At 43.8% G+C, this 26,062-nt stretch overlaps 1 protein-coding gene across 1 annotated transcript in view; it reads right to left on the bottom strand.

Annotated features, from left to right (window-relative positions):
* The window catches only part of LOC140212191 (bifunctional heparan sulfate N-deacetylase/N-sulfotransferase 2-like), a 566,492-nt gene that overhangs the window by 332,563 nt on the left and 207,867 nt on the right, over nucleotides 1-26,062 (bottom strand). Inside the window, exon 4 of the mRNA XM_072282865.1 lies at nucleotides 11,365-11,406. The gene's annotated coding sequence lies outside the window, so the exon portion shown is untranslated. The remainder of the gene's footprint in view (nucleotides 1-11,364; nucleotides 11,407-26,062) is intronic.

The following is a 26,062-nucleotide window of genomic DNA, read 5'->3' as shown; positions in this document are numbered from 1 at the left end:
GCCCCACTGTTAGAAGATAACTAGCTTCCTAGCATGATAACATGGACTCTTAATCTCACAGTCCACCTTGTTATAATCTTGCACCTTACTGTCTGCTGGCATGGCACTTTCTCTGTAGCTGTTATGCTTTATTTTGCATTCTATTATTGTTTTACCTTGTTCTACCTCACTGCAGCATATAATGATCTGTTCTGTATGAACAGTAAGCAAGACAAGTTTTTCACTGCATTTCGGTACACGTAACTTGTTTACTACTGCCACAAGGGGTGCAAAAAGCGAGCCAAATAGTGAGCTAATGTTCATGGCCTGTTCAGAACTCTGATGGTGGAGAGGAAATTGTCTGTAAAACTTTCGTGCATGTCTTCAGGATCCTGTACCTCCTCTCTGACGGTAGTAATGAGAAGAGGGCATGTCCTGGATGGTGAATGTCCTTCGTAATGGAATCCGCCTCCTTGAGGCATTGCCTTTTGAAGATGTCCTCAGTGGTGGGGAAGCTCGAACTCATGATGGAGTTGGCTGTGTTTACAACTTCCTGCTGCTTTTTCCAATCTTCTGTATTGGACAAATGGAGAGGGTGGTGGGGAAGTAGAGACTTAATGTCTGCTTGTCTTCCACAGGGATGTTGCTCCAGTCTTCCATCTTTACTAATTACACATATCTCATTTAATTCTCCCCAGAATCCCAAAGCTCCCACCAGATTCTACTACCAATTGTCTACACACTACTGGTGACTTATAGGACTTATCAAACTACCTTCTCATCTCTGCACCTGTACTCACGGGAGCTTAGAAGAATGAGGAGGGTCTCACCGAAACCTATTGAACTTTGAAAGGCAAACAAAAGAGAATCTGCAGATGCTGGAAATCAAAGTAATACACACAAAATGCTGGAGGAACTCAGCAGGCCAGGAAACATCTATAGAAAAGACTGAACAGTCAACGTCCCGGGCCAAAACCCTTCATCAGGACTAGCAAAGGATGTCAACTCAGAACCTCGACTGTTTACGCTTTTCTTTAGATGCTGCCTGGCCTGCTGAGTTCCTCCAGCATTTTGTGGGTAGAGCATTGAAAAGTCTAGATAGACTGAACATGGGGAGGATAGTGAGAGAGTCAATGACCAAGGGGCAAAGCCTCAGTTCTTCTCTATAAGTCTATATCCCTTTAGAACATCCTCATCACACCAGACAATGATGCTCAGCTGTTGAAGGGCACTCTGCTTGGGATAGAACTCTGATATGTCTGTCCAGAGTGGATTTTCATTATCTTTATTGCTGCTGAGGTTGGGAGTATTGAAACATTTCCAACATACAACAATGATGCATAATCATCATTTTGAGCTTACTTGTGGACAGACATTAATAATAATTCGTACAAGTCAGATTCCAGCTTCTATAACCATCGGGTCATGGTTTATGAAAGGATTTTGAAAGGATTGAATTTTGCAATTTCATCCACATAATGAGGGCCACTGGCTTAGGGAGAGTAAGTAACTCAAATTATATTTTTATTGCAGGAGGTGGGCCTGATGATCAGCATTTTAAAGATTACGTTCCACACCAAGGCATTTTTCTGCATCAGCTGCCTTCACGTTGCTAATTGCCATGAGAATATTTTGTTTCTGGAGCTAATGATTTGGCCAATTGAGAGGTGAAAATGATTTCATTACCATAACTTTTCAGAATTCATGCTTCTTCTGGTGTTTGGACAATAAAATATTAACATGCACTTCTAATGCATCTTTCAAACCCCAAGTGATTTTGAAGATGATCCAGTATCCCACAGCACTAGTTAGCAGAGCAGGAAATTCTCCCAAGTATTTTCTGCTCCCTAAACTGGCTGCAGCACTAGAGTCAACACTCACAATGCACACAAAATGTTGGAGGAACTTGGCAGCCAGGCAGCATCTATGGAAAAGCGTTAACAGTCAACGCTTAGTGTTTTGTTCGGAGTTGGAGGAGATGTGGTGTGTTACCAAAAAGAGTGTTGTAAATTTTGATGGATATACATTCTGAATGGTTGCATAACCGCCTGGTTTGGAGGGGTCACTGCACAGGATCAGAAAAAGCTGCAGAGTTCTGTAGTCTCAAAAAGTTCCATCACAGACAGAACCCTCCCCACCATCAAGAAGATCTTCAAGAAGCTGAGCCTCAAGAAGGTGACATCCATCATTCAGAATCCTCATCTGGGGCCTGCGTCCTTCTCGTTACTACCACCAGGGAGACAGTACAGGAGGCTGAAAACCAACACCCAATCATCTAGAAACAGTTTCTTCACTTCCATCACCAGGTTTTTGAATGGTCCACAAACCAATGAACAGCACCTCATTATTCCTCCATTTCTTGTATTATTTACTTATTGCTGTAATTTATAGCTTTTTAAAAATATTTCCAATGTACTACAATCACAAAACAATACATTTCACATCATACAGTATTGTGCAAAAGCAGGAGGCATCCTAGATGAACCCCTTGAACCTTTCAGTTCCTGCAGCATTTTGTGTGTTGCTATTATAAAAAGTAACTTGGAGTGTTTACTGTGCAGTGCAGTGACTGGGGGTGCGTGGGGGTCGAAAGAGAATGATGAATCAGATTAACTGCCTGGGAAAAGGAAACACATAAAATGGCTTGAAGTTTATAGTAACCCTATGGTCACTTCCTGGTGGTATATACGGTGGTATGCAAAAGATTGGGCACCCCGGTCAAAATTTCTGTTACTGTGAATAGCTAAGCGAGTAAAAGATGACATGATTTTCAAAAGGCACAAAGTTAAAGACAACACATTTCTTTAATATCTTAAGCAAGATTACTTTTTTATTTCCATCTTCTACAGTTTCAAAATAACAAAAAAGGAAAAGGGCCCGAAGCAAAAGTTTAGGCACCCTGCATGGTCAGTACTTAGTAACACCACCTTTGGCAAGTATCACAGCATGTAAACGCTTTCTGTAGCCAGCTAAGAGTCTTTCAATCCTTGTTTGGGGGATTTTCACCCATTCTTCCTTGCAAAAGGCTTCTAGTTCTGTGAGATTCTTGGGCCATCTTGCATGCACTGTTCTTTTGAGGTCTATCCCCAGATCTTTGATGATGTTTAGGTCGGGGGACTGTGAGGGCCATGGCAAAACCTTCACCTTGCTCCTCTTGAGGTAGTCCAAAGTGGATTTTGAGGTGTGATCATTATCCTGTTGTAGAAGCCATCCTCTTTTCATCTTCAGCCTTTTTATAGACGGTGTGATGTTTGCTTCCAGAATTTGCTGGTATTTAATTGAATTCATTCTTCCCTCTACCAGTGAAATGTTCCCCGTGCCACTGGCTGCAACACAAGCCCAAAGCATGATCGATTCACCCCCGTGCTTAACAGTTGGAGAGGGGTTCTTTTCATGGAATTCTGAACACTTTTTTCTCCAAACATATCTTTGCTTATTGCAGCCAAAAAGTTCTATTTTAACTTCATCAGTCCACAGGATTTGTTTCCAAAATGCATCAGGCTTGTTTAGATGTTCCTTTGCAAGCTTCTGACGCTGAATTCTATGGTGAGGATGCAGGAAAGGTTTTCTTCTGATGACTCTTCCATGAAGGTCATATTTGTGCAGGTGTCGCTGCACAGTAGAACAGTGCACCACCACTCCAGAGTCTGCTAAATCTTCCTGACGGTCAAACGGGGGTTTTAATTTGACTTTCTAGCAATCCTACGAGCAGTTCTCTCAGAAAGTTTTCTTGGTCTTCCAGACCTCAACTTGACCTCCACCGTTCCTGTTAACTGTCATATCTTAATTACATTACGAACTGAGGAAACAACTACCTGAAAACGCTTTGCTATCTTTTTGTAGCCTTCTCCTGCTTTGTGGGCATCATTTATTTTAATTTTCTGAGTGGTAGGCAGCTGCTTAGAGGAGCCAATGGCTGCTGATTGTTGGGACAAGGTTTGAGGAGTCAGAGTATTTATAAAGCTTTGAAATTTGCATCACCTGGTCTTTCCTAACAATGATTATGAACAAGCCATAGCCCTAACAAGCTAATTAACCTTGGTAAAAGTTATCTGAGAGCTCAAATCTCATGGAGTGCCCAAACATTTGCATGGTGCTCCTTTCCCTTTCTTCACTCTAAAATTGTACAAAACAAAAATATTACACTAATCTTGCTTAAAATGTCGAAAAGAATATTTCATCTTTAACTTTATGACTTTTGGAGTTCAGTTCATCTTCTACTCACCTAACTATTCACAGTAACAGAAATTTTGACCAGGGGTGCCCAAACTTTTGCATGCCACTGTATAATGAGCTGCCAGAGACAGTGGTTGAGGTAGGTTCATTATAGATTCTTGGACATGTAAATAGGCAGGAAGGGTTCAGAGGGACATGAACCAAATACTGATTAATTTAAGTGGGAGTCATGGTGAGAATGGACCAGTTGGGCTAAATGGCCTGATTCTGTGCTGCACAATGCTGTGACTTACGACTTAATGGATGCATAATGCATTAAGCCACAGTAAGCTTTTCAAAATTGTGTGGTGAAGAGGACAGCTTTACTTTATTTATTGTGGAGAGATGGCATGGGAAAAGAGGATTTATTACCCATGGAGAAGAGGGCTGGCTCCCTTCCAGTCTATTAGTTCATGTAGAGAAGGAGGACCCTATAGCGATTTGCTACTACGTTTCCCTCAGTGAAGCCCTCCAGCCGTGCTATGGCACACAATGGCCTGACACATGGTGGTACGTTACCAAGGACTTCCAGCAAATTTCTACAGATATACCATGGAGAATGGTTGCATCACTGTCTGGTACGGAAGGGCCACTGCACAGGATTGGAAAGAGCTGCAGAGGGATGTAAACTCAGCCAACTCCTTCATGAAAACCAGCCTCCCCAGCACTGAGGACATTTTCAAAAGACAATGCGTCAAGAAGGCAGCATCCATCATGAAAGACATTCATCACCCAAGACGTGCCTTCTTCTCATTACTACCTTTGGGAGGCACAGGAGTCTGAAGACACACACTCAACAGTTTAAGAGCAACTTCTTCCCCTCTGCCATCATATTTCTGAACTGACAATGAACCCATGAACACTACCTCACTACCTTTCCTCTCTTTTTGCAGTACTTAATCTCTGCTTTTTAAACACAAGCACATACAACTGACGCTACTTAACAAATGTTCACTCTAACTATGGTCTAATGGCCACACAAGTTCATATACCTAATAGTTAGAAATTGTTCAACAAGTCTCCTGTCCCTATTAAGCACACTACAGTGGATTCAGGTTAATTGGGGCATCGGTTAATCAGGGAAGCCACTTATTTGGGACAGCTCTTAAAGAACAAAAACAAATCAAGAAAATAGCCAATATTCCCTTTGTTTATTTGGGACACGATGTGCTTAATTAGGACAGGAGGCTGTTGCCATATTTAAATTTGTTTTTGACACCACTCTCATTGGCTGAATCAAAGGCGGTGATGAATCACCTTTGGAGAGAGACTGAAAGTCTAGTCCGAGTGATGCCACAGGAACAACCTCTCACTCAATGTCAGCAAGACCGAGGAGTTGATAATAACTTCAGGAGGAGGAAACTGGATGTCCATGAGCCAGTCCTCATCAGGGATTCAGAGGTGAAGACGTCAGAAACTTTAAATTCCTTGGTGTTATCATTTCAGAAGAGCTGTCCTGAGCCCAGTATGTTAGTGCAATTACAAAGCACCTCTACCGTCCGAAAAGTTTGCGAAGATTTGGCAGCAAGACATCTAGAACTTTAACAAACTTCTATAGATATGTGATAGAGGGTATACTGACAGGTTGCTTTGCAGCCTGATATGGAAACACTAATGCCTTTGAATGGAAAATCCTATAAAAAGTAGTGGACACAACCCAGTCCATTATAGGTAGAGCCCTCCCCATCACTGAGCCCATCTACACAGCGTGCTATCACCAGGAAGCAGCATCCTTCATCAAGGAACCCCATCACCCAGGCCATGCTCTCTTCTCCCTGCTGCCATCAGGAAGAAGGTACAGGAGCCTCAGGACCCATACCATGAGGTTCTATCTGTCAATAATCAGCCTCTTGAATCAGTGCGGATAACTTCACTCACTCCATCACTGAACTGTTTCTACAACCTATACACTCACTTTCAAGCACTCTTCTAATCATGATCTCTATAGTTATTGCATATTTATATAATATTGTTATTATTTCTTTTTTCCCTTTTATATTTGCAGAGCTTGTTGTCTTTTGCACATCAGTTCTTTGTCCATCCTGTTGGGTACGGTCTTTGATTCTATTATGTTTCTTGAATTTACCCTACAGAAGAAATCGAATCTCAGGGTTGAATACAGTGATGTTCTGTGGAGGCCATACCGTGTTAAACAATATAAAAAACCAAGGATGCCAAAGACTTCTGCAGAGATTCATTTTGAACTTTGAACATTAATATACCATTAATCTGCAGCCCATGATATTCAGGAATCTGGGCTATATTATTTTTTGGTAACTGTCTGCTTTTCTACTATCATAACTACACGTGCTATACGTGCTGTGTGTGACTGTTGGTACTGTGTATTGCACCTTGGCACTGGAGGAATACTCCTTTGTTTGGCTGTATTCATTGATATGGTTGAAAGACAAACTTGAACATGAATCAAAAGAACACATCAGTGTACACTTGATCAATTCCTCCATTGATAACTATTAGGAACTAATATACAGATTTATAGTACTGTCGTAGCATTGGTAGTGTTCTAATTTTTTCTGCATTTCATTTAAATACACAATGTGTTACTCAGTTAAATGGAAGTTGGTGTTTTCTCATACCTTTTAACGGAAAAAACAGAGACACCTCCTTCTGCCTTATTAGGGAGAGAGAGAGAGCCTGTGGTATGTCGAATGCCGGGTGAAATGTGAAGTCCTTGGGGTAATTGCAAGTCTGTGTCTTTGCTTTTGCTTTGCTCATGATTGAGAGCTTGGTGGTGGTGCTGATGTTTTTTTTGCTGGTGGGGGGTGGGGGTATTGTTGCTCGCTGCCGCTTACACGTGGGAGGGACAGGACCTTGGGGGGGGGGTACTTTGGAGTTCTTACGTTTAACTGTCGTTCATTCTTTGGGGCACTTCTCTGTTTTCATGGATGTTTGCGAAGAAAAAGCATTTCAGGGTGTATATTGTATACATTTCTCTGACATTAAATTGGACCTTTGAACCTTTGAACTATTTCAATGAAACTTTAGTTAATTAGGGCAGATGCTTAATGGGGCCAAAATTTACTGGTCTCAATATCTCTCAATTAACCAGTATCCACTGTGTGTGCATATATATATATAATTATTCATAGTATATTTTATATCTTACAGCATTCTGCCGCAGCAAAACAAATTTCACAATACTATGTCAGTGAAAGTAAACCTGCTTCTGCTGCTAATACTGTATGTGAGCCAGGCCAGTGATCATCACCAGCCAGGAGTAAAAGTTTCTTCTTCAGCCCTTTCCTTCTTCCACTCATCATCTCCCAACTTCTCAATTCACCTCTCTTCCTCAACCACCTACCTTCCCCTCACCAGGCTTTACCTATCACCTGCACTCCTTCCGCTCCCCCACTTTGTGCCGGCTTCTCTTCCCCTTCCTTTCCAGTCAGGATAAAGGTTTAGGCCTGAAACGCATCAATTTTTTATTCCTCCCCATAGATGCTGCCTGACCCACTGAGTTCCTCCAGCATTTTGTGTCTGTGTGTGTTGCTCTGGATTTCCAGCGCCTGCACAACCTCTTGTGACCATGAGAAAATATTGGCAAGACTGTAATATAATAAATAATACCTTGAGTTAATGCTCATATATCTATATTGCAGATTTCCTTTACTGTAAGGCATCAGTGAATGGGGTGGGACTATGCAACAGTCCATTAATTCCAAGGTCACCATTACCAATGCGTGACTATTCCACGGTTATTTAATTACTGGTATTAAAAATTCTCCTGCTTCCATGGTGGGATTTGAACTCCCATCTTCAGAGAGGTGCTCAGGGTCCCTCACTTCACATTCAGGATGCTGAGATTTTGGCCAAGCTTACGGCCATTTGCTTCAAGCTCTCTGCATGGCGCCAGGAACGTGAGGCTTGCAGAGACAGAGCGCAGGAAAGGATTCAGCCAGAAACCCCTTTGGAAAAGCCAGCTGAGACGGGGCTGGACAGACTGAAATCCTCCTTGCATGTCGCTCTATTCGATGATTCCAACGGTAGCTCTCTGAAAGCATTGATAATGACAGTGTTCCAGGTGTCAGTGCGAAAGATCAGCAGTAGGATCTGGCGATACATATAATGTGCAATTGATTATTACCAGATCGTGGTGAACAGTGCAATGATTTACAGCTTCACTTTCCTACACTCAACTCTGTCAATAATCAGCCTTGACAATCAAGTTTCGAAAACAGAAGTTTGCTGCACCTTCTTTTAAACTCTGGTTACAGCTCAGCATACATTCAATGCAGTGCACTTAATGCGATCCATAATTCACACTTAAAGGTTACATTATTTGCTGTGGGAAAGTAGCTTTGCCATGTAGTAAAATCTTCTCAACGTCTCAGAGCTACACCCTCTCAACACAATGAAAATGCCACATTTAATAATCTAATTGGAATGTTAACCCCGCTCAGCAATAATTAAATTTAAAATGTGTCCCCTCCTCTCTGATTGCTTGTAAAATTACCCGATCACAGCTGCTTCATGTCACCTTGGCCACGATGACATCATCAACGCAACAGAAAGCCAAGCCGCTTAAAAGGAGGGAATCGCAGGGTGCCAGTTGTCTGGCCTGGTCCCACTCTCTCTTCTCCCAAAATCGTCGGGCAAGACCCAGGCATATACTTGTACATGCTGAGGGATGCTCAGTGCTACCGATGCTAAAGCTCTACGGGGAAGGACAACAGGCTGGGCTCCTTCTATCCCACACGTGGAGTGCCTGAGTCAGGTCGAACGATGACACGTTCCATCACTGCAGGGTGCTACGAAAATAACAACACGACTGACATGCACTTGGATGATAGAAAAATGCAGGGCTATGTAAGGAGGGAAGGGTTAGATTGGTCTTAGAGTAGGTTAAAAGTTCACCATAACTTCATGAGCTGAAGGGCCTGTACTGTCCTATGTTCTATGAATTTAATAACCATGTAGGTAAAGGCGGGAGAAGATGGCAGCACGCCGCACGTGCGCAGCTCTCCGGTGCAAATGATGTTGTATCCGTTAAATAGGGGCCGTGGACAACTCTGATTTGATGGAGAATGGACGTGAAAGCACAGAGGAACAACTGGAGAAATTTCTGAAATGCCCGTTCGCTGCTGTCGTTACTGTGTGGTCGGGAATCTTTCGGAGGGTAGGCCTCAAAATCCCCGGCCTTGCCTGCTTTTGGCGACCGAGAAAGAGGTCAAATTGCTCCGACAGAGATGGCACTCAGTACTCAGTGTCGGAGAGCTGATCGGAGGCTCGAAGTTTTCGGATGACTCAGAGTCGGATTGTGGTCGGCACGGCAGGGAGAGTTTTTCTTCTCTCTCCCGACTGCGTGAGATGTGGGACATTTGAGAGACTTTGAACTTTACTGTGCTCACGGACTTTCTTCATCAAATTATGGTATCGTGCACTGTTGTAACTATATGTTATAATTATGTGGTTTTGTCAGTTTTTTCAGTCTTGGTCTGTTCTGTGTTTTGTGATATCACACTGGAGGAAATAATGTATCATTTCTTAAAGCATGCATTACTAAATGACAATAAAAGAGGACTACGTGTCTTCATAATCTAAATGTTTCTCACTGCAAATAAATTTTGACCAATAAATTTATTGTGAATAAAGTGTCACCAAAAACTTTGACAAATTTGTCTAGGTACACAGAGGAGAGTATCCTGACTGGCTGCATCACGGCCTGGTATGGAAACACCAGTGCCCAGGAATGGAAAGATCTACAGAAGGTGGCAGATGCAGCCCAGTCCATCACCAGCAGGACCCTCCACACCAGTGAGCATATTTACAAGGAATGCTGTCTCAGGAAAGCAGCATCCATCATCAAAGACCCCCACCATCCAGGCCATGCCAATTTCTCACTACTACCATCAGGCAGGTGAGACAGAAGACATCAGGCTCAGGAACCCTTCAAGCATCAGGCTACTGAACCAGTGTAGAAAACTTCACTCACCACAACTCTGAACTGATTCCACAACCTACAGACTCACTTTCAAGAACTCTTTACACTCATGTTCTCAGTATTAGTTTTTATTTACATAATTTGTTTTCTTTTGCACAATGCTTGTCTGTCAGCCTTTGTGTGTAGATGTTCAATGAATCTACTATATTCCCTTGTTCTACCGTGAACACCTGGGCAGAACCACACAAACAACAGCAGTACAATAGCAGCAAAACAAAACAACAACAAAACAAGGCTGTTTCTTGTGCTGTCTCAACCCCAACGCACCCTTCGTGGTTCTGCCAATGGCCAATGTCTCCATCAACCACAACCCAAAAAGAGAATGAAGAAATGACAATTAGTCAATAACAGATCTCCTTCCTCAAGGCAATGACCAAATGGAACTGCTTCAAACTTGGGAGACTGTCTTTAAAATATCTTTGAGCCATCATTTTCCACAGCTTTGTTTTAACTAGAGTTAGCCAGCATTTCCCAAGTTTAGCACACACGTCACCTAAAGGCAAATTCATCTGACCAATAGGATCATAGAGTGCAGCCCTCCATGATGGTTGCATCTTGACTACCTCTGACCTTTCTTCTTTTTTGGCAAGTTTACTTTCGAAGCGAGCCTGGCTATCCCCAGCATAAACTGAGCCTAAAGTTCCACCAGCACTGACTGAGCAGAGCAGAGAATTCGGCTGCGTTCTCCCTTGACTGGGCGCCCTCGGGTTGAGGACACTCCTTCTGCAGTGAGGATGGACGATGCCTCTGTGGAATTTCCTTGAACCTGGGCTGACTGTTACAGGACAGCCACCACATGGGCGTGAAGGTTCAAGAGACTCAGCTGGGTGTGGGTTCAACACCATGCCACTCACACCTGTACAGACACACAGACATACGCACCCTCTCTCACACTCCCATGTATCCTCTTGGTGTACACATGCTCACACTTGGATCAGCCATGATGAAGTGGCAGAGCGACTCGATGGGCCAAATGGCCTAACATTGGTCCTGTATCTTATGGTCTGAAACCTGGCCTCCGCTACATAGTTTTGGAATAAACAAAGCCTATCAAAATGTATCTTTATTACTAAACCGACCAATTGTATCTTTATTACTAAACCGGATATGTACGCTGATGGATTTTTAACCTGCCTGCACGTACAAGTAGAAATTTAATCCACATTCATGAGTAAATTACAGAGTTGAAAAAGCATGTCATTACTCACGGGAATGTTATCTCCAAGAACTTCCTCTTTCAGTCCAAAATCCTGGAACCAAGGAAAACAAGGGTTTAACATGGGAATTAGGAATGGCTCTTGGAGAGATTTTTAGTTACCACAAACTTTAACCACACTTCAGAAGGCCAGAGAAGCTGCAGCTTCCTGAAGTGAACACAACTCGCCCAATTAGCCTGGCAAAGCCTCTTCGACCTGAAAGGTGAACTCTGTTTCACTTTCCTGACATGCTGAGTGATTCCTGCAGTGTTTCAGATTTCTAGCATCAGGAAGTATGTTAGGATTTGAACCAAGTACGGAAGTTACATTTACATCTCTTTTTTTCCGACCTGCTGCTTGCCAGATTTTGACCAAGTCCGTTCTTTACAATCCAGGTTTTCAGTATTTATGTATTTTTACTATTATTAGTTTCTTTTTTTTGCATTTTGCAGTTTGCCTCCTTTTGCACATTGATTGTCAATCTTTGTGTGTGGTTTCTCATTAATTCTGTTGTATTTCTTTGTTCTAAAACGAATGTTTGTAAGAAAATGAATCTCAGGGCAGTATATGGTAACATATATGTACTTTGGTCATATACTTACCTTAAACTTTGAACTTCTCATCTTTGATTCTAATAACCATGGTTTCCTCAGTGTCCAAACATATCCCCATCCCAGGCCACCACTCATTTCCCCAACTTTCTCTCTGGGACTCCAGGCCACCGAAATGGCCCAAAGTGTTAATCAATTTGGGACAATTAGGTGCAGACAAGATTTACCAGGATGCCGCCTGGATTACAGAACATATCTTATAAGGATACGTTAAGTGAGTTAGGGTTTTCCACTCTGAAACAAGACAGAAGAGGTGACCTGAATAAGACGTACAAGATGGTAAGAGGCATGGATCAAGTGATTAGCCAGAGGCTTTGACTAATATCAGGGGGCATAATTTTAAGGTGATTGGAGGGAAGTAAGGGGGGGGGGGACAGGTAAGCTTTTTGACACAGAGAGTGGTGGGTGCATGGAATGCGCTGCCGGGGGTGGGTAGTAGAGGTGGATACATTGGGGACATTTAAGAGATAGTCACATGGATGACAGAAAAATGGAGGACAATGTTGGGCAGTCTTTTATTGATTCTGTTATAGTTATTATTCTATAGTTTATTGTTTATGCCCACAAGAAAATGAATCTCAGGGTTGTATTTGATGGCATAGTTGTACTTCGATATTAACATTTACTTTGACTTTGACATCCTTTAATTTCCAGGTACAGCCCCTCCCACAGATTACAAGAATCACATTTCAGACAGTCGGGAAAAGCTGCTGGAAAGCTGATGGAAAAGAACAGAAAATGCCGGAAAATGGAGAGAGGCAGGTTAACCTTTCAGGAATCTTCTGCTAGCTGGTAAGATATCACACAGGCCGCTGCATAAAATGAGAAGATCTGCAATGGCAAAGGCATCCCAGAAGAACCCAGAGACATGGTGTTTTCTTTACATGTGATTCAGTTTCTCTTGCAACAATAAGCAACCTGATCATGAGTAAATGAAAGGCCTAGATGGAATGGACATGGAGAGAATGTTTCCAGTAGTGGGGGAATCCAGGACCAGAGCGCACAGTCTCAGAATAGAGGGACATCCCTTTACAACAGAAATGAGGAAAAATTTCTTTAGCCAGAGAGTGGTGAATCTATGGAATTCATTGTCATGGACAGCCGTGGAGGCCTAATCATTTGGTATATTTTAAGTTGAGGTTGATAGGCTTTTGATTTGTAAGGGCACCAAAGGTTATGGGGAGAAGGCAGGAGAATGGGGTTGAGAGGGATATTAAATCAGCCGTGATGGAACGGCAGAGCAGACTCAATGGGCCAAATGGCCTAATCCTACTCTGATGTCTGATATTAGGTTATTGTCATTGGAAGGATTCGGTACTTGCTCAGCTCACTCATGGTTGAAAAGCGTCAATCTGCTCCTATGTCTAATAGTCTAAATGTTCAGAATCTTGTGTACACAAAAATGCAATCCTTTGTCCTCCTCACACCAATCATCTTCCCCTGAGAAGTAATCCGGCCAGTACCCCAGATAACAACATACGTCGTGTCTTGGATTAACTCTGCAGCTTGTATTGCTAACATTTGCCCAATTTAAGATGAAAGTACAGCAGATGGCTGCTGCTCAGGCAGGTAACACGCGAGATAAACCAGTCCCACTGTTAGAAAACCACGAGCAGAAGCTGCTTGGAACCTGGGAGCTGACATTTCTAAACACAAGAGATTCTACAGATGATGGAAATATAGAGTAACACACACAAAGTGCTGGAGGAACTCAGCAAGTCAGGCAGCATCTATGCAGAGGAATAAACAGTCGATGTTTCGGGCAGGGACATTTCGTTTAGACTGATATTCAGTTTTTGTTTTGATTTTCAGTTATCCCTCAATCTAGGTAATCCAGGACTGATGAGGGGTCTCAACCCAACACATCGACTGTTTACTCTCCTCCGTAAACGCTGCCTGTCCTGCTGAGTTCCTCCAGTATTTTGCTCTGGATTTCCAGCATCTGCAGAATCCATTGCAATTATGAAGGCAGATATAGGCTAGCTGCGATCTCACTGAATTCCATAACTGGCTCAAGGGGTGGAACAATTTGTTGAAAACTGAACGACAGGTTGAACAAATGGTAAGGGCATTCAGGATACTTGGTTTCTTGTTGTCACATGGTCCGAGATACAGAGAAGTGCTTTTATTAGCTTGCCTGCCAGACAGATCATTCCATCTATAAGCACAAAGGTCACAAATATGGGAGAAAATACTGAATGCAGAATAAAGTCAGTGCCACTTTATTAGTGGTCACTTGGTGTATGTTCGTGGTCTTCTGTAGCCAATGTGTTGTGTGTTCAGAGAGGTCTGCACACCACCGTAGTAACACGTGGTTATCTAAGTTACTGTCAGCTTGATCCAGTCTGGCTGTTCTCCTGTAACCTCTCTCATTAACAACTCATTTTCGCCCACAAAACTGTTGCATTCTTTGTAAATTCTAGAGACTATTGTGTGTAAAAGTCCCAAGAGGTCAGCAGATTCTGAGATACTCAAATCACCCCATCTGGCACCAAAAATCATTTCACAGTCAAAGTCACTAAGATCACAGTACTTCCCCATTCTGATGTTTGGCCTGAACGATAACTGAATCTCTTGATCATGCCTGCATGCTTTGATGCATTGAGTTACTGTCACATGATTGGCTGATAAGATATTTGCAAGAACAAGCAGGTGTACAGGTCTACCTATAAAGTGGCCAGTGAGTGTATAGTATTACAGAGAAACTGCAGTGGAGGTACAGCCCTGAAAAGGGAGACTGAAGGATCAAGATTTCACCTCAGATTATGATGTCTCTCTAGCGGTGCTAACTGACTCACTGAGTTTTTTTCACAGATACAGCATGGTAACAGGCTATTTCAGCCCAGAGAACCCATGGTGCACAGTTACACCTACTGTATGTGATCTATTAACCTACTAACCTGTACTTCTTTGGACTGTGGGTGGAAAGTGAAGCACCTGCAAGAAACCCACTGTCACAAGAACGTACAAACCCCTCCCAGAGCACGGGTTGCTGGCAGTGCCATAGTGTTACACTAATCACCATACTACTGTGGCACCACAAAATAAAGACTCTGAGGTCATCTGAGGCAATGAATTCCATAGATTCACCACCATCTAGCTAAAGAACTTCCTCCTCATCTCTGTTCTATTCTGAGGCTGTGCCCTCTGGCCCTGGACTCTTTTGGTGCTAATCTTCCAACTCTTTTGTGTCGTGCGCAAGAGAAGATAAAGGTTAACTTTGTCACATGTACTTCGAAACATACAGTGAAAGGCACGGTTAGCGTCAAGGATGTGCTGAGCAGCCTACAAGTGCCACCATGTTCCCAGCACCATCATAGCATGCCCACAACTCATTAATCTTCATCCATACGTCTTCTGGAATGTGGGAGGAAACCCACGCGGTCATGGGAGCACATAGAAACTCTTTACAGTAGCAGGCAGACACCAGGAAATCTGCAGATGCTGGAAATTCAAGCAACACACACAAAATGCTGGTGAACGCAGCAGGCCAGGCAGCATCTATAGGAAGAGGTACACTTGACGTTTCGGGCCAAGACCCTTCTTCCTGATGAAGGGTCTCGGCCTGAAACGTCGACTGTATCTCTTCCTATAGCTGCTGCCTGGCCTGCTGTGTTCACCAGCATTTTGTGTGTGTTACAGTAGCAGGAATTTAATCCCAATCTTCCAATTGCTTGTGCAGTAAAGTATTAAGGCTGATTTACATTTGTATGTACCAGCTTACACCGTAGCCTACGCAAGTGGGCTACGCCGTAGTGAGCATTTATACTTGTGCGTTGGTGTGTCTGCGTCGCTCTGCAATTTGCGCACGTCACACATGCGCACACACCTGCCTGTACAAGGCTTCATGGTCATGGTAGTCTTTCTCAGGGTAAACAAGTTTAAAGCGAGTGTCTTTTTTCGTAAAAGCGAAATGTGTCCTCCATGATTCCAGAGGTCTGTAAAGCTTTATGGAAAGCATTGCAGCCAGAGTTCCTTCCCTGCCCTTCAGTCACCCAATGGGAAGCTATTGCAGCGTAGGAGGAAATGCGATGTTACCAAGCAGACTGATCACAGTTGTTGCGGTCTGCATTGCTGCGACACATAGCTACATTTTGGCAGAGGTGCATGTCGCATCAGGCTAAGGCGTAGGGATCTGCATAGGCTCTGCATATGGTTCGCGGCTACACCGTACCTACGGCGTCAATTTGACACACAAGTATAAATCAGCTTTTACGCTAACTGCTATACGACCTTGCCACCCTCGACCAACCCATTTTCTTAAATCAACCCACACTTCCCCAAGTGTCTGGGCCATTTCTATCAGCATATAGTCAGGGACAGTGTGCTACCGTATCAGGAAGCAACATGCCCGGACAGAAACACTCCAAAAAAATGCATACTCTTTCCAGTAAACTGAACACTTGAGTTGGCATTGCAGTAAAGACTAGCAGTTCCAGAATGGCCCATGTTGTATCTCACAAATTGTTTCTCTTTGAGTTTGAATCGCTGTAATGTTCATTTAACAGATATTCCCGGAGTAGCTCAGTTGGCTGGCAACACTCAGTGAGGCAAAGGCAGATTCTGGCAGAGCGAGATAGATCGCAAAGCTTTCCAGAACCATCCAGCGTCAGACAATACCAGTCATCACCATGAGAAAGTGTGACTACAATGCAAAACCATAATGCCTTGTGAAAGGGTGCAATGAACTACAATAAATGCCAAGGTTCAGGTGACCTTTCACTTACCTCAGAAGATCTACACGATTACCATAAGACCATAATATTTAGGAGCAGAATTAGGCCATTTGGCCCATCAAGTCTGCTCCATTTCCCCTCTCGGCCCCAATCTGCTGCCTTCCCCCCCCATCCCTTCATGAGCTGACCAATAAGAATCTATCAATTGATAGATCGATACCTGACCAATAAGAATAATACATATATATTATGTAAATATATGTATTATATATACATGAAGACTTGGTCACTACAGTTGCCTGTAGCAAAGAATTCCACAGATTCACCACTGTCTGGCTAGAGAGATTCCTCCTCATCTCTGTTCTTAAAGGGCGGCCCTCTATTCTGAGGCTGTGTACTCTGGTCTTAGACTTTCCCACCATAAGAAATATCTTCTCCACATTCATTCAGTCAAGGCCTTTCACCATTCAATAGATTTCAATTAGGTCACCCCTCATTCTTCTGAATTCCAGTGAGTACAGGCCCAGAGCCATCAAATGCTCTTCAAATGACAAGCTATCCAATCCTAGACACGAGGAAATCTGCAGATGCTGGAATTTTAAGCAACACACATAAAAGTTGCTGGTGAATGCAGCAGACCAGGCAGCATCTCTAGGAAGAGGTACAGTCGACGTTTCGGGCCAAGACCCTTCATCAGGACTAACTGAAAGAAGAGCTAGTAAGAGATTTGAAAGTGGGAGAGGGAGGGGGAGATCCGAAATGATAGGAGAAGACAGGAGGGGGAGGGATGGAGCCGAGAGCTGGACAGTTGATTGGCAAAAGGGAGATGAGAGGATCATGGGACAGGAGGCCTAGGGAGAAAGAAATGGGGGAGGGGGGGAAATCAGAGGATGGGCAAGGGGTATAGTGAGGGGGACAGAGGAAGGTGGGGCATTAGCGGAAGTTTGAGAAGTCAATGTTCATGCCATCAGGTTGGAGGCTACACAGACGGAATATAAGGTGTTGTTCCTCCAGCCTGAGTGTGGCTTCATCTTTACAGTAGAGGAGGCCGTGGATAGACATATCAGAATGGGAATGGGACGTAGAATTAAAATGTGTGGCCACTGGAAGATCTACTTATGGGCTCTCAAGTGGCTTATGAGTCCAATCTTGGCTTTGAAAGTTCTTACGCATTCAGGACAGGTAGTTCCAGATGGCAGATCGGGTTTTGGTTGTTGCTGCCTCTCTTTCCATTTTCTTCTCTTTTCTTCTAATTCTGCACATCTGTTGGCTTCGAAAGTTGCTGTTCCTTCTCGGATGATGGTTTGCCAGAGTTTCCTGTCCTTGGCATTGGTCTCCCAATTGTCGATGTTGAAGTTACATTTCTTCATGTTTGCTTTTAAGACGTCTTTGAATCTCTTCTGTTGTCTGCCTCATTTACGTTTGCCTTCTTTAAGCTGGGAGTAGAAGAGTTGTTTTGGCAGACGTTCGTCTTTCATCCGAACAACACGACCGCTCCATCTTAGTTGGTTCGTGATGACGTAGGCTTCAATGCCTGTTGTTTTTGCTTCATTCAGCACACTGACGTTGGTTCTTCTATCTTCCCAGCTGATATTTAAGATGTTTCGAAGACAGCTTTGATGAAACTTTTCAAGTGCCTTCAGATGTCGTCAGTATGTTGTCCAGGTTTCTGATGCATACAGCAGCGTTGGGATCACCACTGCTTTGTACACTAACATTTTGATGTCTGTTTGCATGTCACGGTCATGACAGACTCTTGTTCGGAGGCGTCCAAAAGCTGTTCCAGCGCATTTAAGACGATGTTGGATCTCATCATTAAGGTCGACATTGGAGGGAGAGGTGACTTCCAAGATACGGAAAGGGGTCCACGTTTTCCAGGGTCGTTTCGCCAAGTTGAAATGATGGTTCTATCCGATCTGTCTCAATTGGTGACGGTTGATAGAAGATCTGAGTCTTCTTGGACTAAACAGATGTATAGTTGGACAAGAAGGGCCTGTTACACACTGCATCTTTAAACAAATAAATAAATAAGACAAACCTATCTACGTAACAAGGTGATTGGGTGCTTTCCAAACGCCACTGGAAAGCCAGTGCCCCTAGAGACAGACCAATAGGGAGGAAGTCATGTGATAAAACCTCCGAGAACACTTCCATCCATCTTTGAACGTGACTAATATAACGGTTTCGCTCCCTAAAACCTCACTCACCAGAGACTGGATAAACAAAGGGAAACAGTCCCACACGTCTAGGAAAAGTGAGAAGCAGGAGGCCCTGGTATCCTCTGTAAGGAGTTTGCATATCTTCGCTGTCTCAGTGCTGAGAGAGAGCCTGGAATCAGGGAGCCCAGACAAGCAACGCGACACATTGCAACATCGAAAGAGCAAGCCGTTGGCCACCCGCCTTACTGTTGCAGGAGCGATATCTCTCTCTCGCTCACTAGTGAGACAGAGAGATGTCAAAGTGCTGGGATGGACAGTAGTTTTTGATGGACTCTAGATCATAGGGCTTTGCTATTGTTTGCATGGTGGGCAGCGGGGGGTGCTGATGCAGGTGGGGGAAGATCAACACTTTCACTGCTGCTTGTGTGTGGTGGGGGGAAGGGGTCTCTGGGATTCTAACACTTTCTGACATTACAAACAAGAGAAAATCTGCAGATGCTAGAAATCTAAGCAACACACACAAAATGCTGGAGGAACTCAGCAGGCCAGGTAGCATCTTTGGAAAAGAGTATAGTCAGTGTTTCGGCCCAAGACCCTTCAGCAGGACTTTTTCCATAGATGCTGCCTGGCCTGCTGAGTTCATCCAGCATTTTCTGGCATTCATTCTTTGTCAGTTTTTTTCTCCTTCATGGATGTCTGTGAAGAGTAAGAATTTCAGGTTGTATACGGCATACATTCTCTGATATTAAATTGAGCCACTGAATGCATGAATTTCATCCAGGCACTCCAGTTTTCTCCCACAGTCCAAAGACATACCAGTTAGTATGACAATTGGATATTGAAAATTGCCCTGTGATTAGGCGAGGGTTAAGTCGGTGGGTTGCTGGGCAACACGGCTTGAAGGGCCGGAAGGGCCTGTTCCACGCTGTACCATGAAATAAGGTCTTCAACTCGCCGCTGAATCCAGGAATTAAATAAGGGACTATGAAATACATGCTGAACCAACCAAGATGCAAAATTGAACCTATCTGTAATTCACACATCATATCACCAAGTGCTCCCAGCACACAAATCTAATGAGTCAGAAGTCTAATGGAACTCTAATGTGGAACGTCAGTGTGACACCACAGTGTGGAGACGATGATGGTCTGCTTGGGATGACGTTAATTAACTTGCATAACTTAGCAAATAGATTTCAGCAGAGTTCTGAGGGATCAACGACATTCTGTATCAAGGGTAAGGAGATAACTAGCTGGTGGATAATACCAGTCTCTCCAAGGGTTCTTGCTGCAGAGCTGGACAAACCTTTCGAATTCTTTACCTCAGGAGACTGGGTCATTTTGGGCATTTAAAATGGAGGTTGCTAAATTTTTGTAAGATTATGGAATGGAGGATGACCAGGAACTGGTACAGAAGAGGAGGTGAAGCTTGGTTGGCGTTCAGTCACAATGATCTTGAATAGCAGGCCAGGTTTGATGGGCTGAGTGGCCTTTTCCAATTTTAAATCCGGGGCACTGATTTAGCCAGATTGGAGGTTTTAGAGTCATGGAGCACAACCGCACAGAAAGAAACCCTCTAGCTCATCTAGTCCATGCCTAGTCCAAAAAACCTACACCCAGACCATAGCCCTCCATACCCCTCACATTCATGTACTCATTCAAATTTCTCTTTCATGTTGAAATCAAACTTGCATCCACCACTTCTGCTGGCAGCTCATTCCACACTCTCACCACCCTCTGAGTGAAGAAACAATTCACCTTTACAGACATCCCACCCTGCAAAAACTCATTTCAGGGAGGTAGCACCATCAATTTGCGGGACTCCTGGAACTTCTGGGAGAGGTGGGATGTCTGCAATAGAGTAGCTCCTTAGCAGCTAGCCAGCTAGTTTAAATAACATTAGCTATGCTAATGAACGAATGACACCTGTTAAACTCACCTCAACATGTCTTTTACAGTCTTAACCCACCATGGGCAATAGAAAAGTCACTGTTGCAAACAGTGCAGCGAGAAACACTGTCATTATTTTGACCCCTACTAGGCAGGGGTACACTTTAGGATAGTCTGGGGTGACGTACGTTTTATAGATATTTTTTGGAACACTCTCCCATGGCACGCTCTCTCTCTCTCGAGGTCTCTCTCTCGCTCTCACGTTCTCTCCTGTTCTCTCTCCCTCACTCACTCTCAAAAAAATTGATTTCCAGGATATTGTATATAATTTGCGGGCATCACAGATCTGCTATTAATTTGCAGGAGACTCCCGGAACTTCTGGGAGAGGTGGGATGTCTGACTTTCACTCTTAACCCATGACCTCTTTAGTGATGCCATTCGCTCTAACTACTTAGACGTAAGTTGAACAATCAAATCAGCATGAACTATGTAAAATAAAGTTGTTTAACAAGTTATGAGATGGTTTCATTGTAGAAAGTGACAACCACATGCTGTTTGCTCTGGAAATGCTGATGTAGACAATGTGGATGTTTTGTGATACCACTGGCTCGATCTCCTTGTTGGGTTTCAGTTGTATAATCACATAACTGTTGCTAAACCAATCAGCACCATGAAATACATAAAATAGTATAGTTTATAACAATACAAGAGATTCTGCAGATGCTGGAAATCCAAAGCAACACACACAAAATGCTGGAGGAACTCAGCAGGTCAGGCAGCGTCTATGGAAATAACCCAGACAGAATGCCTCTAACCTGATGGCATAAATATCGCTCTCTCCTTCTGCCTAAAAAATTTCCCTCCCCCTCCCCTCTTCCTCTATTCTCCACTCTGGCCTCTAACCTCTTCTCACCTGCCTATCACGTCCCCCTGGGTCCCCACCTCCTTCCCTTTCTCCTCTGGTCTACTCTCCTTTCCTATCCAGTTCCTTCCTCTCCAGCCCTTTACTTTGCCATCCACCTGGCTTCACCCATTGCCTTCCAGCTCACTTCCTTCCCCTCAACAGAGCATTTTATTCTGGCATCTTCCCCTCCTTCCTTTCCAGTCCTAGTGAAGGGTCTCAGCCCAAAACGTCAACTGTTTATTCATTTTCATAGATGCTGCCTGACCTGCTGAGTTCCTCCAGTATTTTGTGTGTGTGTGTGTGTGTGTGTGTGTGTGTGTGTGTGAGTGTGTGTGTGTGTGTGTGTGTGTGTGTGTGAGTGTGTGTGTGTGTGTGTGTGAGTGTGTGTGTGTGAGTGTGTGTGTGTGTGTGTGTGTGAGTGTGTGTGTGTGTGTGTGAGTGTGTGTGTGTGTGTGTGTGAGTATGTGTGTGTGTGTGTGTTTGTGTGTGTGTGTGTGAGTGTGTGTGTGTGTGTGTGTGTGTGTGTGTGTGAGAGTGTGTGTGCGCACGCGTGTGTGTGTTGCTTTATTGTTTATAACAAGTTATTTACATGTTAGTTAAACTCTTACACTCAACAGGTTAAAGGAGCGGACACACTAGTGGGGAGAAAGCTGTAAAAATCATTAAAGAGCAATGATATTTTCAGTTGAAAATATCTGTAGACAGACTGTCCACTATATCTTCTATAATCCTATGGACTCCCAGCTATCTTGACTATACCACTTCCCACCCTATCATTGAAATATACGCTATTCCCTTTCCTCAGTTCCTTCGTTGCTGCTGCATCTATTCTCAGGATGTGACTTTCTACTCCAAAACATCTGAGATGTCCTCCTCCTTCAAGGAATGGGCTTTCCCTACCTCTACCATTGATGCTACCCTCAGCCACATCCCCTCTATTTCCCATCCCCATCTTCCCGCTGCCTTCACAGGGATAGAGATCCTCCTGTCCTCACCGACCACCCCGTGAGCTACGGCACATCATTGTCTGCGACTTCCACCATCTTCAATGACCAACACATCTTTACCTCCTCCCAGCTTTTCACTTTCCACCGGGATCGTCCTCCGCGTGACTCCCCTGTCCATTTGCTACTCCCTGCTTGCACTTATCCCTGCAAGTGTAAGAAACGCTACAGCTGCTCCTACGTCTCCGTACCGGGCTCCAATCAGTCCGCCCAAGTGTCGAGGTCACCTACTGTATCCGAGGCAGCAACTTTTATATTGGCGAGATCCAACATCCATTACAGATCTGCTTCCTCCAGCATCTTTGTTCCATCCACCACAAAAGACAACGATGTGCAGGGGGCATCGATGCATTGTGTTTTCTGTACCCATTGGAGCTCTCACAGAAACGTACTGAATACTGAAAGGCCCGGATAGAGTGGGCATGCAGAGGATACTTACATTAGAAGAATCTCAGATTTGAGGGCACAACCTCAGAATAAAGAGGGGTCTCTTTAGAATGGAGTACAGCAGGAATTTTTTGAGCCAGAGGGTGGTGAATCCGTGGAATTCATTGCCACAGACGGCTGTGTAGTGTCACTGGCTGCATAACTAGATTAGTAAGTGGGGTGGTTAAGAGTTAAGGCAGTAAAATGAACAAAAAAAAATCAGCATTGATTGAATGGTGGAGTAACCCGTTGGGCTGAATGGCCTAATTTTGCCCGTCTCTCCTATGGTCTTATGGTATTCAAGACATAAAGACAGCCTTTTAAACTGTATACAACTGAACAGAATCATGAATGAAATGGTCCTGTAAGTGTCATTACAATGAAGGCATGCCAATGTCTTCACTTTCTATGAAATTTGATGAACCTCTACAGATGCACAGTGGACGGTGTCCTGACTGGCTGCATCACACCCTGGTACGGAAACACCAGTGCCCAGGAATGGAAAAGCTTGCAAGAAGTCACGGATACAGCCCAGTCCATCACATGAAAAGCCCTCACCATCACTGAGCACATCTAGAAGGAGCGCTGTCACAAGAAAGCAGCATCCATCAAAGACTCGCACCGTTCAGGCCATGCTCCCTTCTCACTGCTATCATCAGGAAGGCAGTACAGGAGTCTAGGGTCCCAAACCACCAGGTTCAGGACCAGTTATTACCCTACAACCATCAGGCTCCTGAACCAACGTGAATAATCTCAACTCTCAACAGATACCATTTCTCACTTTCAGGGACTCTACAACTCATGTTTTCAATAATATTTGTCTTTTTTTTTGTATTTGCAGTTTGTCTTTTGCACATTGGTCAATTGCCAGTCTTTGCTCTCCATTGTTTCCACTGTGTTTCTTGTATTTACTGTGAACGCCTGGAAGAAAATGAATCTCAGGGTAGTACACAGTGACTTTGATAATAAACTGACTTTGAACTTTGAACAACAGCCACTCCAGGGATAAGCTGAGATTCGATCTGGAGTCAAGTGTAAGCTAGACTTGGCAAGGATAGCAGTTGTTATTATCTGCAATACATGGGTGAGCTGGCTGAACTTTTATCTGATGGTCACGATTACAGATGTTTGGTATTCCAGATGCATTTAATTACTGGAATTGCCAGCTGCAGAGGTGAGATTCAAACATCAGTATTTGGCATCAGTAGAATAAGGACCTGGGAGATTGTCCAGCAGCTTAACCACTGTGTTCCTGTATCTACTCTTGGCTATGAAAGAATCACATACTGCAGGAGCACAGCGATTAGTGTGGGCTGTTATAGTTTGGGAAGTTCCAGAGTTCGGAATTCAATTCCAGCACCATTCTGCATCCTCCCAGTGGAATGCGTGGGTCTTCTCCGAGTGCTCTGGTTTCCTCCCACAGTCCTGGTAAGTTAATTAGTCACCGTAAACTGTCCTGTGATGAAGTTAGGGTTAATCGGAGTTGTGTGGTTGCTGGAGCAGGGTAGCTCAAAGGGTCAGAAGGGCTTACTCCACACTGTATAGCTATCTAGCTAGATAGATAAACAAATGGATAAATCAATCAATCATGACTAAATGCAAGGACGGGATACGTTAATGGGATACTGAGACATCAGACTAAATAGTTTTAGAAAACTGCAGAAGATTCCATGCAAAGAACTTGACTTAGGCAAGGTTATTAATGCAATTGAACATTACAGAGCAATTCATACACAACAATGAACCATCTCTCTTGCCAATCAATCAGAATATGCCCAAAAGCTAGATGTGGAATTAACCACTTCCTTGCTGTTAATGCATTGACGATGGTAACATGGAATTGTTCAGCGAGACAGCAAAGTCCATCAGGACATTGTGCAGACATTTGCTATTGAAGAACAACAGATCTTTCTTTAAAATGTACCCTTTTAACCAACTTTTGATCAGCTCCTCTGATGTTCCATTTGCCAAAGTCAGTCTTAATATTTAAATCAGCTCCTTTCACATACAGAGTGACACACAGAAAATGCTGGAGGAACTCAACAGGTCAGGCAGCATCTATGGAGAGGAACAGTCAATCTTTCTGGCCGTGATCCTTGATCAGGACTGGAAAGGAAGGGGGAATACGAAGGCGGAGGGAGGAGAAGGGGTACAAGCTAGAAGGTGATAGGTGAAGCCAAATTGGGTGGGGCAGAGAGGGTGGATGAGGTGAGATGCTGCAGGGAGATAGGTGGAAGAAGGAGGGATCTGATATGAGAGGAGAGTAGGCCACAGAAGAAAGAGGAGCACCAGGGAAAGCTGATAAATAGTTGAGGAGAAGAGAAGAGGTAAGAGGGGAGCCATAGTGAGGAATGGAAGAGGGAAGTCATTGGAAGTCAGCAAAATCAATGTTCATGCCATCAAATTGGAGTCTACCCAAACCGATTATGAGGTGTTGTTCCTCCAACCTGAGTAGAGAAGGCTGAAGACTGACATGTCAGAACGGGAATGGGGACTGGAACTAAAATGCATTGCCACTGGGAAATCTGCCTGGTTGCGGATGGAGCCTTGGGTTGCTGCTGTTATGTTAGAGAGGCCGCAGATGCGGTAATCCAGAGCCAAAAAGTACGGATACATTAGGAACACTTAAGAGACTCTTCGATAGGCACATGAATGTTATAAAAATGGAGGGCTATGTAGGGGGTAATGGTTAGATTGATTTTAGAGGAAGCCAGATGGTTTGCACAGCATCGTGGGCTGAAGGGCCTGTACTGTGCTATAATGTTCTCTGTAGTCACTTTATTAGGCACACTTGCTCATTAATGCAAATATCTAATCAGCCAATCTTGTGGCAGCAACTCAATGTATAAGAACATGCAGACATGGTCAAGAGGCTCACTTGTTGTTCAGACCAAATATCAGAATGGGGAAGAAATGTGATCTAAGTCACTTTGAGCATGAAATGATTGTTGGTGCCAGACAGGGTGGTTTGAATATTTCAGAAACTGCTGATCTCCTGGAATTTTCACACACAACATTCTCTAGGGTTTACAGAGAATGG

Source organism: Mobula birostris, chromosome 18 (genome assembly GCF_030028105.1).
Source record: "Mobula birostris isolate sMobBir1 chromosome 18, sMobBir1.hap1, whole genome shotgun sequence".
Taxonomy (NCBI): domain Eukaryota; kingdom Metazoa; phylum Chordata; class Chondrichthyes; order Myliobatiformes; family Myliobatidae; genus Mobula; species Mobula birostris.
This window is presented reverse-complemented; position numbering and strand designations above follow the sequence as displayed.